Source organism: Schistocerca gregaria, unplaced genomic scaffold (genome assembly GCF_023897955.1).
Source record: "Schistocerca gregaria isolate iqSchGreg1 unplaced genomic scaffold, iqSchGreg1.2 ptg000304l, whole genome shotgun sequence".
Taxonomy (NCBI): Eukaryota; Metazoa; Arthropoda; class Insecta; order Orthoptera; family Acrididae; genus Schistocerca; species Schistocerca gregaria.
The window spans coordinates 4,630,001-4,646,610 of NW_026061786.1; the positions used below are offsets into that span (position 1 = coordinate 4,630,001).

A 16,610-nucleotide genomic window follows, 5' to 3' on the forward strand; every position below is an offset into this window, starting at 1 on the left:
TGAATATACAGATTGAATAGCATTGGAGAGAGGCTACAACCCTGTCTCACTCCCTTCCCAACCACTGCTTCTGTTTCATGCCCCTCGACTCTTATAACTGCCATCTGGTTTCTGTACAATTTGTAAATAGTCTCTCAGTCCTTGAATTTTACCCCTGCCACCTTCAGAATTTGAAAGAGAGTGTTCCAGTCAATATTGTCATAAGCTTTCTTTAAGTCTACAAATGCTAGAAACATAAGGTTGCCTTTCCTTATTCTTTCTTGTAAGATAAGTTGCAGGGTCAGTATTGGCTCATGTGTTCCAACATTTGTAAGGAATCCAAACTGATCTCCTCCGAGGTCAGCTTCTCCCAGTTTTTCCATTCGTCTGTAAAGAATTCGCAATAGTATTTTGAAGCTGTGACTTATTAAACTGATAGTTCTGTAATTTTCACATCTGTCAACACCTGCTTTCTTTGGGACTGGAGTTATTATATTCTTCTTGAAGACTGAGTTAATTTCCCCTGTCTCATACATCTTGCTCACCAGATGGTAGAGTTTTGTCAGGACTAGCTCTCCCAAGGCTGTCAGTAGTACTAATGGGATGTTGTCTACTCCCGGGGCCTTGTTTCCTCAGGTCTTTCAGTGCTCTGTCAAACTCTTAACGCAGTATCATATCTCCCATTTCATCTTCATCTACCTCCTCTTCAATTTCCATAATATTGTCCTCAAGAACATCACCCCTGTATATACCCTCTATATACTCCTTCCACCTTTCTGCTTTCCCCTCTTTGCTTAGAACTGGGTTTTTATCTGAGCTCTTTATATTCATGCAAGTGGTTCTCCTTAATTTTCCTGTAGGCATATTATCTATCTTACCCCTTATGAGATAAGCCTCTACATCCTTACTTTTGTCCCCTAGCCATCCCTGCTTAGCCATTTTGAACTCCCTGTCGATCTCATTTTTGAGACGTTTGTATTTCTTTTTGCCTGCTTCACTTACTGCATTTTTGTATTTTATCCTTTCATCAATTAAATTCAATGACTCTTCTGTTAACCAAGGATTTCTACTAGCCCTCATCTTTTGACCTACTTGATCTTCTGCTGCCTTCACTATTTCATTCCTAAATGCTACCCATTCTTCTTTTACTGTATTTCTTTCCCCCCTTCCTGTCAATTGTTCCCTTATGCTCTCCCTAAAACTCTGTACAACCTCTGGTTCTTTCAGTTTGTCCAGGTCCCATCTCCTTAAATTCTCACCTTTTTGCAGTTTCTTCAGTTTTAATCTACAGTTCATAACCAATTGATTGTGGTCAGAGTCCACATCTGCCCCTGAAAATACCTTACAATTTAAAATCTGGTTCCTAAATCTCTGTCCTACCATTATATAATCTATCTGAAACCTTCTAGGATCTCCAGGGTTCTTCCATGTATACAACATTCTTTCATGTTTCTTGAACCAAATGTTAGCTATGATTATCTTTGAATCATAAGCCTTCTAAAATCAACAAATATTAGCACTAGCTTTTTATTCAGTATTTCCATATACAAGATTATCCATTTAAGATTTAGAGTTTGCTGTAGGCAGGATCTGTTACACCTGAACCTAGCTTGATATTCTCCTGATTATTTATCTGACTGAGAATTTAATATGTACAGAAGAGCTGTCACTAATATTTTGTATTATAAAGATGGTAATGAAATTTCTCTGCAATTATTGATATCTGTTTTTTCCAACTTTTTATGAAGTGGATGAATTAATGCAACCTTCCAGTTATCTGAAAATTGTTTCAGAGTCCCAAACTATACCTAGTTTTTCTTTTATATTTATGGCATTTATATCTCTACTAGGTTTTAGATTTTGTGCTGTGAAGCCATCTTCACCCATTGCTTTGTTGTGTTTTAATTGTGTTGCTGTAACTTTTAATCATATCAAAACTCAATGGTTACAAATTTTCATTTGGAATAATATCATAGAATTCAAATTCTTTGGTCAGTTTTTCACTGTTCAGTAGATAAATATGCTGCCAATAGCTTACTGTTCTCTCTGTTATTAAGTGTAAGTATTCTACTTTCTTTCATAAAGTGTAGTATTTGTGGAATGTACCCAGGCATACAGTTCTTGAATGTTTTGTAGTAAACTCCTGTATTATACGATATTTTCCAATTACTGTTTGTCTTCTTACTATACTAGTTATTGTAAGCCTCTAACGGCTTCTTCCCATTTACCATACATGCTTTTTTTGCTTGTTCTGTCAAGATATTTCAATTGCAGTATGTTTAATGGCTTCAGTAAAATGTTTGTATCAATATTCACTTCCTTCAGTTTCTTTTGAAAATCAATTTCCTGTTCAAAGTTTTATTATTAATTCTATTTGTTGTACTACTTTGTTTCATATGTTTATGTTTCAGAATAAGTCTTACTTAGATCTCAATTGGGTTGTGATCAGAACCAACTTCAATTCCTCTCTAATGTTCCTGATTTCTTGACATTTATATCTGTAGTGTGATTTGAAGATTGAATGACTTGTGTCTATGTACCAACCTTCAGCCATTTTTGTCAGTTCTATTGTGAGTTGTATAGTTTCCAATAACTCTTAGGAAAGATTTTTCCTTACGCTTTTGGGAATTGATGGCTCTCATCATCATTATTACATTGTTCTTGTGAACTGTCAACAGTCTGTTTTTCAGATCTTCCCAGCAGTTTCCTACTTCAACTTGAGTCTCTTGTTGGAATCTGGTAGTTGAATAGAGAGTAATATTTAACTTGAACAGGGAGTAATATTTATTCTTGCATGTAACTGTCAAAACAGAAAGTCTTTCACTGAAAGATACAAAATCAATATTTGAAAGTATATTATACTGTTGTGAACTGCAAAGGCTGTTCCTAATGTTCTTAGACTTGAGTTGGAAAGTGTTACAGCTTGTTCACCCTTAAAAATTTGATGGTTCACACTATCCATTTATAGGTCATCAACATACCTTGTTTCTAGTGTGGCTGCTAGAAGGATGTCACTGCTGTTCCAAAAGTTAATTGTCTGCTTGAGTTTCTCAATTTTTTGTATTTCATCATAAATTTCAACTTAAGATTACAAAAGCTTTCAGGAGCCCACCAATGGTTCCTTGTATGACGGTGCAGACACTCCAGAAGCCAAACATCTCCTTGTGACTAATTCAGGAGTGGTAGATTGGCCACTGTGACTAATATTTCTTTTTATCCCACCACACATCATAATTACCCTATTTTTGCAATGTGGGCAGACATGTGACTACCAAAGTTAAAACATAGATTGTTAATTTTAGAGTGCTATTTTTCACCTGCCCTAACATGAGGTACAGATGCTGACAAACACACCAAATATAGAAACAGACATATCTGAATTTAATTCTTAATTTTCATATTAACACTAAGAGCAGGGCTGCCTCTTCTGCCAGATACACTATACCAATGAACTTCAATTAGGCCATAGGTTCTCAATCTTGTCCAGCTAACCACCCCCTTTCCAAAGAAAAAATACTCATCATCTCCCCTTTTTTCAGAGAAAGAAAGTCAGACACAATTGCAATCTGAAATGAATAACACAAACTTTTCCAAATTGCTTTGATCATAACATACTTTTTGAATAATAAGTCAGTGATCACAATAACTTTACAGAACTTTGGAAAGATATGGAGAGAGCTAAGAGGAGATTAAAATTGTGAACTGTCATGAGGTGTGCTTCAGCTACTGGATTCATACGAGCACTGCTCTATATAAGTAGGTATTTGTGTTCCAATTCCAGTTGGTTTACCATTTTCATCACTCAAGTAATGTTTAATTCTTAATTAGAATTGAAGAAAAAGAAATCACATTATTAAAAGGTGTTAACAGTTTTTGTGTCATTCTCAAATGTTGATTAACAAATACATATTTAAAAAAATTTGCAATAATTTCAGTCAGAGTTCTGAACTTGGTGTAATGACATTAACTTTTCAATATTTGGCATCATGCTTGTTATCAGCAATCTTAAATCACCACATCCTGTGATTGACTGTCTGTATCTGTTATTGGTAACTAATTTGCAAACCATGCTAAATCCTCTTACTGCTGAATACAAAGATGGGAAAGCAATAAAATACTTCTTTGCTGCATTCCATAACGTTTGATATAATGTAGGAGTTTGCCTTTGAAGTCATAATTCTTTATGTCCATTTTTCATATTAATTTTAACTCTCCATTTGTTGAGAGTTCTATTAGCTCATCTTGCAAGAATAATTCTGATGTTTGTACATCAGGGGTAGGCTCCAGTACCCAATCTCACATGGACATTGGAAGGAGCTGCTCAAATCTGTTTGTAAATTTTTTTTTAGTCCATCTAAGGGCTTACAAAATACTAGAGATTAGATTAGATTTTCGTTCCAGAGACCCAAAAAAGGAGATGATTCTCGTGACTGTGGAACATGGTAGAAAATATAACATAAAACATTTGAATATAATACTTACTACCCTGATCATTTGTCAGGAAATAGTCAAAAGTAAGCTAATACAATGCAGTAAACTGGGACAGCTAATATTTACAGAATTAACACACTGTCAGAATGAAACACTGTTAACCACTATTAATAAATTTATCATACACAAAATACCTAGTCTTTATTGTTGTGATGAAGTGTTATCAAAGCTGAAATCTAACAGATATTTTTACTGAAGGTGACTTAACAGTCTCTGTTAACATATTCATCTATGGAATAGAAGAAGTTGCCTATCAAAAGTCTTTCAAACTCTGTTTAAACCGTGCTTTATCTGAAACCAAGCTTTTAATGGTTGCTGCCAATTTATTAAAATTGCGTGTTCCTGAAAATTGGACCCCTTTTTGGATCAAGGTAAGTGATTTTAGGCCTTTATGTAGATTCTTCTTATTCCTTGTATTGATAATGTGTACTGAGCTATTGGTTGGAAATAGAGATGTATTACTTCAACAAATTTCATTAAGGAATAAATATACTGAGAAGCAGTGGTAAGAATACAAAGTTCCTTAGACAGGTTTCTACAAGATATTCTTGCATTTAAACCCCAAATGATTCTTATCACACACTTTTGCACTCTAAAAACTTTTGCTCGGTTTGATGAGTTGCCCCAGAAAATGATCCCATACAATATAATAGGATGAAAGTAAGCAAAATATGCAAGTTTTTTATATTTATATCTCCTAAATCTGACATCATTGTTACGCCAAACACAGATTTGTTTAGGCACTTAAGCAATTCTGTGGTATGCTCTTTCCAACTCAATTTATTATCAAGCAGTAATCCCAGAAATTTAACACTGTCAACCTCTTCATTCTGCATGTCTTCAGACGTTATACTCATGTTGGAAGGAAATCTCTTACAGGTTCTGAATTGCAGATAGTTGGTCTTCTCAAAGTTTAATGGCAAAGAATTAGCTTTAAACCACTTATTAATGTCAGTGAAAATTTGATTAGCAGCTATTTCTAAATCTGTACTTGACTTGCTACTTATTGCAACGTTTGTATCATTTGCAAACAGAACAAACTTAGCATCTTGCAATGTAACAGATTAGAGGTCATTAATATACACAATAAAAAACAATGGACCCAAAATGGAACCTTGGGGAACACCACACGTAATTAATTCCCAGTCAGATGAAGACTGGCTGCTTACTTCACAGGTATTTCACAATGATATGCTATAGATAAGACAAAAACCATTTTGCATCATTGCCGGTGGCACCATAATACTTTAATTTACTTAGGAGAATGCTGTGGTTCACACATTCAAAGGCTATAGACAGGTCACAGGAAATGCCAGTAGCCTGTGATTTATTATCTAATGAAGTAAGTAAATTGATTGATTAATCTCACTGTAAGTGTAAATAGCTTTCTCTACATCAGAACCTTTCAGAAATCCAAACTGTGACTTGGACAATATAACATTTGCAGTCAGATGATTAAGAAGATGCTAATACACAACCATTACAAATATTTTTGAGAAAGCCGGCAAAAGTAAAATTGGTAGGTAGTTTGATGGTATCTCTTCATGTCCCTTCTTGTAAAGACGCTTAACTTCAGCATATTTTAGCCAGTCTAGAAATGTTTCACTGATAAGAGATTGATTACACAAATAATTTAACATAGAATTTAACTCGCATGAGTGCTCTTTGATTAATTAACTATAAATGTATATGTAGAGGTTCATTAGCTGTCATATGGTACCTGCCTAAAAAGAATTTTATAATCTATTTGGTACAGTTGTGACACTTTTTGAAAAGAAAGATCACTCTCTGAGAGATAATTAATTGAAATTTAATGATGATACAAATTATCTGAGCAATTTATTCAGTAAAATTAATGAAATAAATCTACAGCTGCGAGGTGCTGACTTGATTATAATCGAAGAAAAGTTAACTATTTCTGTTTTTGTGTCAAAACTTGCCTTGCACAGATATAATTTGGGTCTAAGATAGTCGAATATGCAGTGGCCTGGTGTTATGTTAAGCTCTTTCTATACAGCTTAAGCATTTTCGTGGACTTACTTGTTGAAGAATGCTGGTTCTGCTTTCTTGCAGCACCGATGTCTTCTGCTACCATTGGACACTTCCCCGAAGATTTCACTGCTAGGAAGGGGAAATTTTCACTCTCTCACTCTCTCTCTTCTTATTTAAAAAATATGCTGCTCTTGGAATATCATTCAATGCACCAGAACATATTTAATTCCACTTTGCACAAAAAAAAAAAAACTTTATGAGATAAGCCCACACATTACCGGGCACCCAGAATCAGTTAATTACACATTTTTGAACACAATTAATACATAAGCTTTTATCGTGGCTGATTATCCATGTCCAGTCCAGGTACTCTCAACAGCAGTTCAATGTCTAATAAACAGTCACTATTTTGAGTCTCTACATTTATTTTTTAACAATGCAATGCTACATTACTCTCTGCAGCCGGCCACAGAGCTTCCAAGCCATATTTGGTTATTCATGGCAGGTCACGCTGAACACTTGCCAGCACCGATGAGTTATCTCCCTTTCACAAACAATAAATGCGTGCACTATCCCATGCTCATCCTTACATCCTGCTTTAACATAATGTGTTCGAAATGGCTAGAACACAAGTGTTTCCAGACTTTCATAAAAATCTGGGGGCAATACAAATCTTCTGTGTTAGAAACAGTTTGGTTTCGGGTTCAGCTATATCATCATCATCATCATCATCATCATCAGGATTTCCTTCCAATGAGCCAGGTAGAAACTTGATGAATAATATGCCTCCATTGATTTCTGTGCTGGTATAGCTTTTCCCTCTCCACTACATCCCATGTTACTCCTCTACTCCTGAGATCTTTCTTAACCTGGTCTGCCCATCTCTTTCTAGGACACCCAATTGGTCTTCTTCCTGGTACCTCCATCTCCAAATACTGGCAAGGAGTTCGAGTCAGGTGCATTCGCTTCCATGGCAAGCACTCATTCTCCCCTCTATAGTCAATGTCACCTGCAGGTTTCTCCTTACATAATAATTCTTGACTCTGTCTCTCCTCGTTTTTTGTAGAGCTGACCCAAGGAACTTCATTTCATATGCTTCTATTTGACTCTTTTCTCTCTTATTTATGACACAGGCCTGTAGACTATACATCATGATTGGCAGGAGATAAGTTTTATGCTTGGTCTACTTGGCTCTTAGAGAGACTTCCATGTCCCAGATTAGATTTCGTATGTGATGGAAAAAACTAGACCCTTTTGTGACTCTGTTTAAGACTTCTAGTTTGGAACTTCCATCGCTACCCAGATAGTTGAAACTTTTCACACACTCAGCCTTCTCCCCCTCTAGTATGATGCTACAAGGAGTGGGTGTCCTGGTCATCTTCCTTGTCACTGTCTTGTTCCAGTAGTCTCGTCTCCTTTGAACCTCCATTTCCTTCTCTCCCCAAACGGTGATGTCATCAGCAAAAACAAAAGCACTGAGATCTTCATTTTATTCTTCCTTGGTATTTTTTATGATTGTGTCCCTAAGTGTAATGAATAGTGAAGGGGAGAGTGAACTGCTTTGCTGAACACTCTCTTTGTCTTAAACCAATTTGATCTTCCACCTCCTACTTGTACGCTACTCTCACAACTATCATGCAGCATCTGAACTTTTTTAATTAATGAATCAGGAAAATTATGTATTCTCAAGCATTCCCAAATTCTATCCCTTAGTACACTGTCATGTGCTTTTTTCCAAATCCATGAATACTACTATCAAGTCCTTTCTTTCTTCCCAGTACTTCTCCATTAACTGATGGAGGGAGAAAATGAGATCAATTGTTTGTTTATTTTTATTTATTTATTTATTTAATTATTTATTCATTCCATATAATCTGACAGTACACAGTGTGTTACAGATTTCAGAAAAATCAGTTAACACTGTTAACATATATTAACATATAGTATCCTAATGTATTATATTGCAAAGATTGGTTAAGTTTACTTCACTCCATTGCTCAATGTTTTCAATTTAACACAAATAGCAAGATAACTGTTTGGGTTTTTATTTATAGAGTAAAAACAGTGACACAACAAATATGACTTCACAACTTTGTTAAATTTTATGTTGTCTTTGATGGACTTAATACTAGTGGGAAGACAGTTGAACAGTTGGAGGTCCATGTGGAAAGCTCCCTTTTTACACAGTTGAGTGTCTGTTCGTAAAACATGCAGATTTGAGTTTTTCTTGGTCTTGTGTTTATGTCTTTCATTATTTTTTATGACTCTGGAGTCAGTTGGCATTATGTGGTTTCTGAAAAATTTTAGAGACTCGAGAATGTATAGGCAAGGCAGTGTAAGGATTTCCAACTTTCTGAAGATGAGTTTGCAAGAGTCTCTGGGTTTGCTACCCATAATGATCCTCATTGCTCTCTTCTGGATATTGAATGTGCTCAGGGCAGTTGGAGAATTTCCTCAGAATATCACACCATATTTTAGGTGGACTTGTATGAAAATGTAGTGCATGCTGGTTACTGTTTTCAGGCTAGCACATGACTTCAGTACACTCAATGCACAACAGCCAGTACTAAATCTGAAATTTACCTTTCCTGTATGTATATTCCATTTCAGCTTATCTTGAACCCACAGACTCAGGAATTTGAAAACCGTGTCAGTATCTATTGGCTGGTTACTTACAGTACAAGTGGCTGAGAAGAATTTGCATGTTGCTTTTTGTGAAAGTTCATGCAAGCTGTCTTTTTGGTGTTGATAGTTAATCTGTTGATTTTAGCCCAGTTACTGAGTTGTTCAGTGGCCAAGTTCACAGCTTTCTGCACAGCCTCTATATTCTTCCCTTTGAGGAGTACAGTTGTGCAGTTATTATTGTTTTGTGTGCATCTACATTCAGCCTCAGGTCATTAATAAACAGGAGGAAAAGTAGAGGTCCCAATACTGGGACCTGTGGTACACCTTGCTTTACAGTTTTATTACTTGATAGGACTTCTGTTTTTGAGTTGGTTTGTCTACTAGTGTATTTCATGCTGATTCTCTGCATACAATTGGTTATGAATGGAGCAATCTAAGTGTTTGCAGTTCCTTTGATACCATAGTGTTCTATTTTTTCCAGCAATATTTTGTAGTCAACAGTGTCAAAAGCCTTTAACAGATCCAGAAATATGCCTGTTATGGGTTGTTTCTTATCTTTCAGATCTAATAGCTTATTTATGAAATCATATCCGCAGTTTCGGTAGATCTGTTCCTTCTGAACCCATGTCATGCTAAACTTAGTAATTTTTTTTCTTTTTATTCCATATAGTCCATCAGTTTTAAAAACTTTAGAAAAGCAGGATGAGTTTGAGATAGGCCTTATATTCACTTTTTTGGCGACAGAAATTACTTTAGATAGTTTCACAGCTTCAGGGAAAGTACCTGCCTGGAAAGAACAGTCACACAGGTGAGTTAATGGTTCAGCAAGTGTGTGTACACAATTTTTGATGACAGCTGCTGGGAACCACCAACTCCAGTTGAATATGAATTTTTTAACTCTCTGAGGGCTTTTGCAACATCATTTTCAGTGATTTTGGTAATGAAAATTGACTGTGCACGTGTGTGATATTTTTGGTTTGCTGGTTGGTAGTTTGTGTTAAGATTATTTTTGACAAATTTTTCGGCTGTGCTTGTAAATAATTTGTTTAAAGACTTCACCACAACTTGGGTATTAGATATAGATTCATTTTTAGGTTTGACTTCTATGTTCGTGTGTGTAGCTTTGATTTCCCCTCTTTCTCTTTTTATAATATTCCGCATTGCTTTTACTTTATTGCTGGATTTGTTAATGTACTCATCATTTGCATCCTTTTTGCCTATCTTATCACTCTTCGTAGGTTCAAATGGTTCAAATGGCTCTGAGCACTGTGGGACTTAACATCTAAGTCATCAGTCTCCTAGAACTTAGAAGCAGCATTCAAACCTGCGATTGTAGCAATTGTGCGGTTTCAGACTGAAGTGCCTAGAACCCCTTGGCCACAATGGCCAGCATTCTTCTTAAGATACATGTGTAGTTTTTATAGTATTCTGTTAATTTGGGGGGAGTCAGTACTTTGTTTACATAACATGTGGAGTATTCTTTTATGTTTGAAAGAGATTTTTATAGCTGATGTTATCCAAGTCTTGTTTCTCTTATTATTGTTTGTTCTTACTTGTTCCCCTATTATTTCTGAATCCAAGCTGTTGCTCCTCTAATTGGTGTTCTAGAATTATCTGCAATCTTTTTTCTGTGACCTTTTCCGTTATCTTAAGGCAGTATGATAACAGTGTGATTCCTCAGTAGTCGTTGCATTTCTTTCTATTAAATTTATTGAACAATTATGTTATAATTCATTTTTTCCAATCATACAGCACTTTGTTTTCTTTCCATGTCGCCCCAAGAACCTGGTGTAACCGTTGTGTTCCATGGATTCCTGTTCATTTAATCATATCTACTGTCAGCTCATCTACTCCAGCCACCTTACCACTTTTCATCTGTTTCAGGGAATTCTCAGTTTTTAACCAAGAGATTGTATCCTTCTCCTCCTATAATTCCATGACTTTGGTGTCATTTTCTTATGCACCTTCCCCATTCAGTAAGATTTCAAAATAATTTTTCATCTCTTGTCTGATACCTTCTATGTCTCTGATAGTGTCCCCAAGCTCTGTTTCAGTTGCTTTTATGTCCTCTCTATCAGATCTGTTACTTTTCAATAACCCATATAGTAGTTTTTTGCTGCCTTTGTATACTGATCTAGTTTCTGGGTGAGTATTCCCCGACTCTTCTCCCTGGTTCTGATGTCTTTTTTCAAACACCATGTTTTTCTTTGCTGTATTACATTTTTTAAATTTTGTCTTTTACTCTGTTGTTCCACCAATTGGTTTCTATGTCTTTTGACTTTAATCTTTGTTTTGCTGCATATTTGCACAGCACTATTAACTATAGATGTTTTAAATAGCTTCCACTCTTCCTCTACATTACCCCTTTCAATTTTTGGCAATTTTTGTGCTATTAGATTTTTCAAACTTTTCTTATTTTCTTCTTCTTTCAACTTCCACTCCTTAATTTTGGCATTCTTTGTACAGCATTCATACTTTTCTTCTTATAATTTAGATCAGCTGCTAGTAACCTGTGGTCATTATCCAAGTTCTCACTTGGTATGACTTTAGTGTCCATTATTTTTCCTCCAGTTAATTTGTCTGTTATTATATAGTCTATAACTGTCTTAGATTGGCCATCCTAGCCATATACAGTAATTTTGTGGCTATCTTGTGTCTTGAAGAATGTATTAGTCACTAAAAGATGATTCCTTGTGCACAGATTTAGAATTTCTTCACCCTCAACATTTTGTCTTCCATATCCAAAAGGGCCCATCACCTCCTCATATCCATTTCTATCTGTGCTGATCTGAGCATTCAGATCCTCAATTATCATAATGTTATCTTCTCTTACTTGGTCTTCCAGTTCTTCAAGGAATTTCATTTTTCCTTCCTCACTTGCACCCTTGCTAGGTGCATACACTTGGAGTATAGTAAAACTATTCTCTCTCAAGTTCACTCATGCTCTGATTATCCTTTCACTTACAAATCTCACACCAGTAACTGTGTCAATGTTTTTGTGAAACACAAACCCCACTCTATTTTTTGCCTCTTTCTTGTGACCCTGCCAGTACAGTTTGCACCCACCTCTCAGCACTTTAGAGTTTTTTCCCTTCTACTTGGTGTCACTCAACCTAAGGATACGAATCTTTCTCCTCTCCATCAGTCTTTCCTGTCAAGGTTCCCACTCTCAACTTGTTTTTGTCTTTTTGTTGTGTTCTAGTTTTCTGTTCCTGTTTAGTGCATCTTCTTGTTTTCCTTGGAGGCACTAGACAAAAGAAAATGTATGAGTCATATTCCTTGACTTTACCAAAGCCTTTGACACAGTAGATCTCACAGTTCTGCTAAATACACTGGACACTGGATCCACTAGCAAATAAGGGGTAGGGCATGTAGCAAATAATTTCTACCTGTAAACCTCAAAAACAGAGTTCAACGAGTGGGGATCTCTCAAACCAACTCCAGTATTATCTCCTTTCTAACCCAAAATACATTAATATTGGAGTCTCCCAAGAAATTCTGCAGAGCCCAATATTCTTCTTTATACATATCAACGATTTAACCCAGTAGTATAACACAGTGAAACAGTACTATTTGATGATGACAGTAATACTCTAATAAGTGATGAACTACCAAGTGTACAAAATGAAAAATTTGGAGAAATGCTCATTCATTTATGCAGGTGAATAGAAAACACCAAATTAATTTTACATTGAGAAAAGGTGACTCTCCAAAAGTCAATGATGAGCTCAAAGAATATGTAACAAGAATAAAATTTCTACAGATGCGTATGACCCACAACTAAAGGAGGCTCAACGTGTTACTGCCACCAAGAAGTGAATATTTCAGCAGTTTATAAACTTAGAGTAATAAATTCGGTGTGTAGTAGCTCATATACTAGAATAATATGTATTGCACTTGTTCATTGTATAATTAGTTACAGCACAACCTCCTGAGGAACTATTGAGCAGAACATACAAACAGCCTGTAAGCTATGTCTAGCAAAATAGTGAGAGTCCTGGGAAGTCAAGATATAAAATTTATTTTCAAATCTCCTAAGGAGATCAAGAAGATGTGATTAAGGACAGTCTCAACTTCAGCATTCTTGGGAGTTTTAACATCCCTTTAGGTTGTGGAAGCAATTACATTGGTCAGTTCATCTGCACAATTCCCGACCACTGTGCAGAACATCAATGACGTATAAAAATCAAGAACTGGAGAACTCTTCAGTTGCTGAGCACATCCTCACAACCAAACATAAAATACTCTTTGACAAAACAGAAGTTTTGTCCCAGGCTCTACATACTGGGACTCTTTAATTAAAGAGGCTGTAGAAATAAGAATGTGGAGAAATCTTCAACCATGACAGTGGATACAATCTTAGTAGTGTACTGAAGCAAGCTGTTGATGCAGAGAAGAGCCAGAGATATTTGTTCCACTACCTGTGACAGCTTTACATAATTACTAACCAATCAGTAGCAGTCTGTGGGCTGACAGGCCACTGCAGCATCAGTTTTGACAAACCAGTTGGTCTTGATGAAGATGATGGAGGTTAGTGTTGAAAGTTCAAGGTTTGCCCTGAATTGGCACAGTAAGAAATCTAAGAACGTTTTATGTAACTTCATTTACAGCCTGTAAGCTGCAAAAAAGGGCTGTACAAAAAGGAAAGAGAGAAATCACTGCACTGAATTGTTTAAATCTATGGGAACTTTCACTGTTCTGTGTGAATACATTTATGAACAGTGATCCACATAAAGAAAGACATCAATCAGTATGCAGCAGAAGAGATCTCTACACGAACACAGAACCAGATCCAGCTACAAGTTTTCTTGGGAGAAGAAGAAACAAAACAAAATTCCAAAGTAGTGTGATAAAGCAAAATTTTGGTTCAGTCTGGACCAACTGACTACCATGTCATCCTCTGTAACTAGCATTGTTTGGTGGGGTATGGAGAGACACTGAATCAGCATGCTGCTCTCACAGCCTTTGTCAGAGTTACTGACCATGGAGCCACTAATTCTAATTCCAAGTAGCTCCTCAATTGACATCGCAAGGCTGAGTACACCCTGCTCCAGTCCTCCCACCAAGGAAAAATCCCTGCTGCACCAGGAATCAAACCTCAATCCTCCACATAGCAGCCAGACATGCTGAACCCTGAGCTACAGAAGCGGACAAATTAGAATTCTGCATACAAGGGCTGATCAACAAAGACCGAGAAAGACTTCCTTTTTTTCCACACATAATTATTACAGCATTTAAATGTTAAGCTTATTTTTTTCCATTGTGCTCCACTCCTACTTGAATACACTTTTTATATTGTCTCTGCCAGTCTTCAAGCTTATGGTCCCTGCCATTCTATGGCAGACCCTTGAGTATCACCTCACTTTTCTTGCACACTGGTTCAGAGTTCTCAAATGGAATGCCCTGAAGCTGTGTCTTTAGGGGTGTGGCATAGCGGGGGCAAGGGGGGGATGGTATCACATAGAGTGCAAGATTGTTGGGACTATAAGGTGGATGCAGTACACATGTAATGTTGAATTGAGCCAAAAACTGATTTGCAATGTGAGGCTGATCATTGCCATGATGAAGTTTCCACTAAATCAAAGGAAGTTCTGGTCATTTCCTTGCAATATGCTTTCTCAGTTTAGGCAGTACCAACATTTAGTATGCTGTTGTAACATTAGTGTGAGGAGGAACTGCATGCTGGTAAACCAGCAGAGAGTCACAGCTCCTCATGACTCATCTGCATTCACACAGACTTTCGTTCAAGAGTAAAAAAAATGTGGCACGCAGTGGGCACAAACATGTCATGTGGAGATGATCATGCACAATCATAAAGACACTGCCATATAAAATCCTAAATACTTCACTGAGTTTCCGTAATGTAATCCGCTTGTCCTCATGGACAATCACAGCAGCTCTGTTGATATTGACTTCAGTCACAGCGGAAGCCAAAACACCAGGCTCACCTTACTTAACAGAGACATGTCGGCCTTCTTTGTAGTTCTTGAACCACCTAAACACTGTTGCACGTCAATCCTGCATCCAACCATCCTGATTTAGGCTTTCCGTGATTTCCCTAAATCACTCCAGGCAAATGCCAGGATGGTTCCTTTGAAAGGGTACGGCTGACTTCCTTCCCCATCCTTCCCTAATCCGATGAGACCTATGACCTTGCTGTTTGGTCTCTTCCCCCAAACAATCAAACCCAACTGTTGCACAAGTTAGTGCATCTTCACTTTACACTTACTGCAGCATTTCATAAGTTTCAGTGACTGTTTGGTTCAAATGAACATAGTTTTATTGCGCTGAACTGCTCCTCTCACATCAACTCTATAGTTTGGTATGCTAAATTCATAGAGCCTACAAAATAGAACGTTACTACCAACCTATCAATACAAGAGTGCTGTCACCCATGGACACTTAAAAAAAACAACACTTTTTTCAAATACTCATTGTACAGACAGGAAAGTATCACAGAAGCTACAGGAAAAACAAACAGAGTCCTGTCTTTGTTGATCAGCCTTGATAATGGAATGAAATTGTACAAAAAACTTCATTGCGGATGATCATCTCCAGATGACCTGTTTGTGCCCACTGAGTGCCACATTTTTTGGCTCTTGAACAAAAGTCTGTGTGAATGCAAATGAGCCATGAGGAGCTGCATCTCTTGAACAATAGAAAATCCAGGATAGAATGTAACAATATTATGAAAAGGAAAATTGCCACTCACCATAGAGCATGGATGATGAGTTGCAGATAAGCACAATAAAAAGACTGTCAGAAATAAAGCTTTCGGCCAGTAAGGCCTTCATCAAAAATAGATTTCTCTCTCTCTCTCTCTCTCTCTCTCTCTCTCTCTCTCTCTCTCTCTCTCACACTTTCTCTCCCCCTCTCTCTCTCTCTCTCTCTCTCTCTCACACACACACACACACACACACACACACACACACACACACACACGCACACACACACACACACACACACACAAATGGACACACTAACACAACTCACACATACAACTGCAGTCTCAGGTAGCTGAAGCCACACTGCGAGCAGCAGCACCAGTACATAATGGGAGTGACGACTGGGTAGAGGTAAGAAGGAGGCTGGGATGGGGAAGTGGAGGGATAGTTGGGTAGGAGTGACAGCACTGAAGTGAAGTGCTGCTGGGGAATGTGCAGGAACGAGGTGGAGAGAGGGTAGGTCAGCTGTGTGCAGTAGGGAGGTCAGATGGAGGGCTATGGGGGAGGGCAGTGGAAAAGAAGAGAAGTAAAAACGCTGGGTGCAATGGTGGAATGAGGGCTGTACAGTGCTGGAATGGGAACAGGGACTGGATGGGTGAGGACAGTGACATCCATACAATTCATGTTGTCTGCAGGTGAAAAAAAAAATTAATAAATAGGAAAAGGTTTAATTCCAGAAGCTCAGGACTAGTATTTCATATTATAACTGGAGATAAAAAATGTACTGTACGAGGAAACAATACATACATTTCTATCGTCATCTCATTTCTTGTTATGTTTCTACTAAAAAGGGTAGAG

General features: G+C 37.1%; 1 protein-coding gene across 1 annotated transcript in view; it reads left to right on the forward strand.

Moving 5' to 3' along the window:
- LOC126305264 (protein unc-13 homolog C-like) overlaps nt 1-16,610 on the forward strand; it is a 1,060,877-nt gene that overhangs the window by 882,175 nt on the left and 162,092 nt on the right. The window lies entirely within an intron of this gene.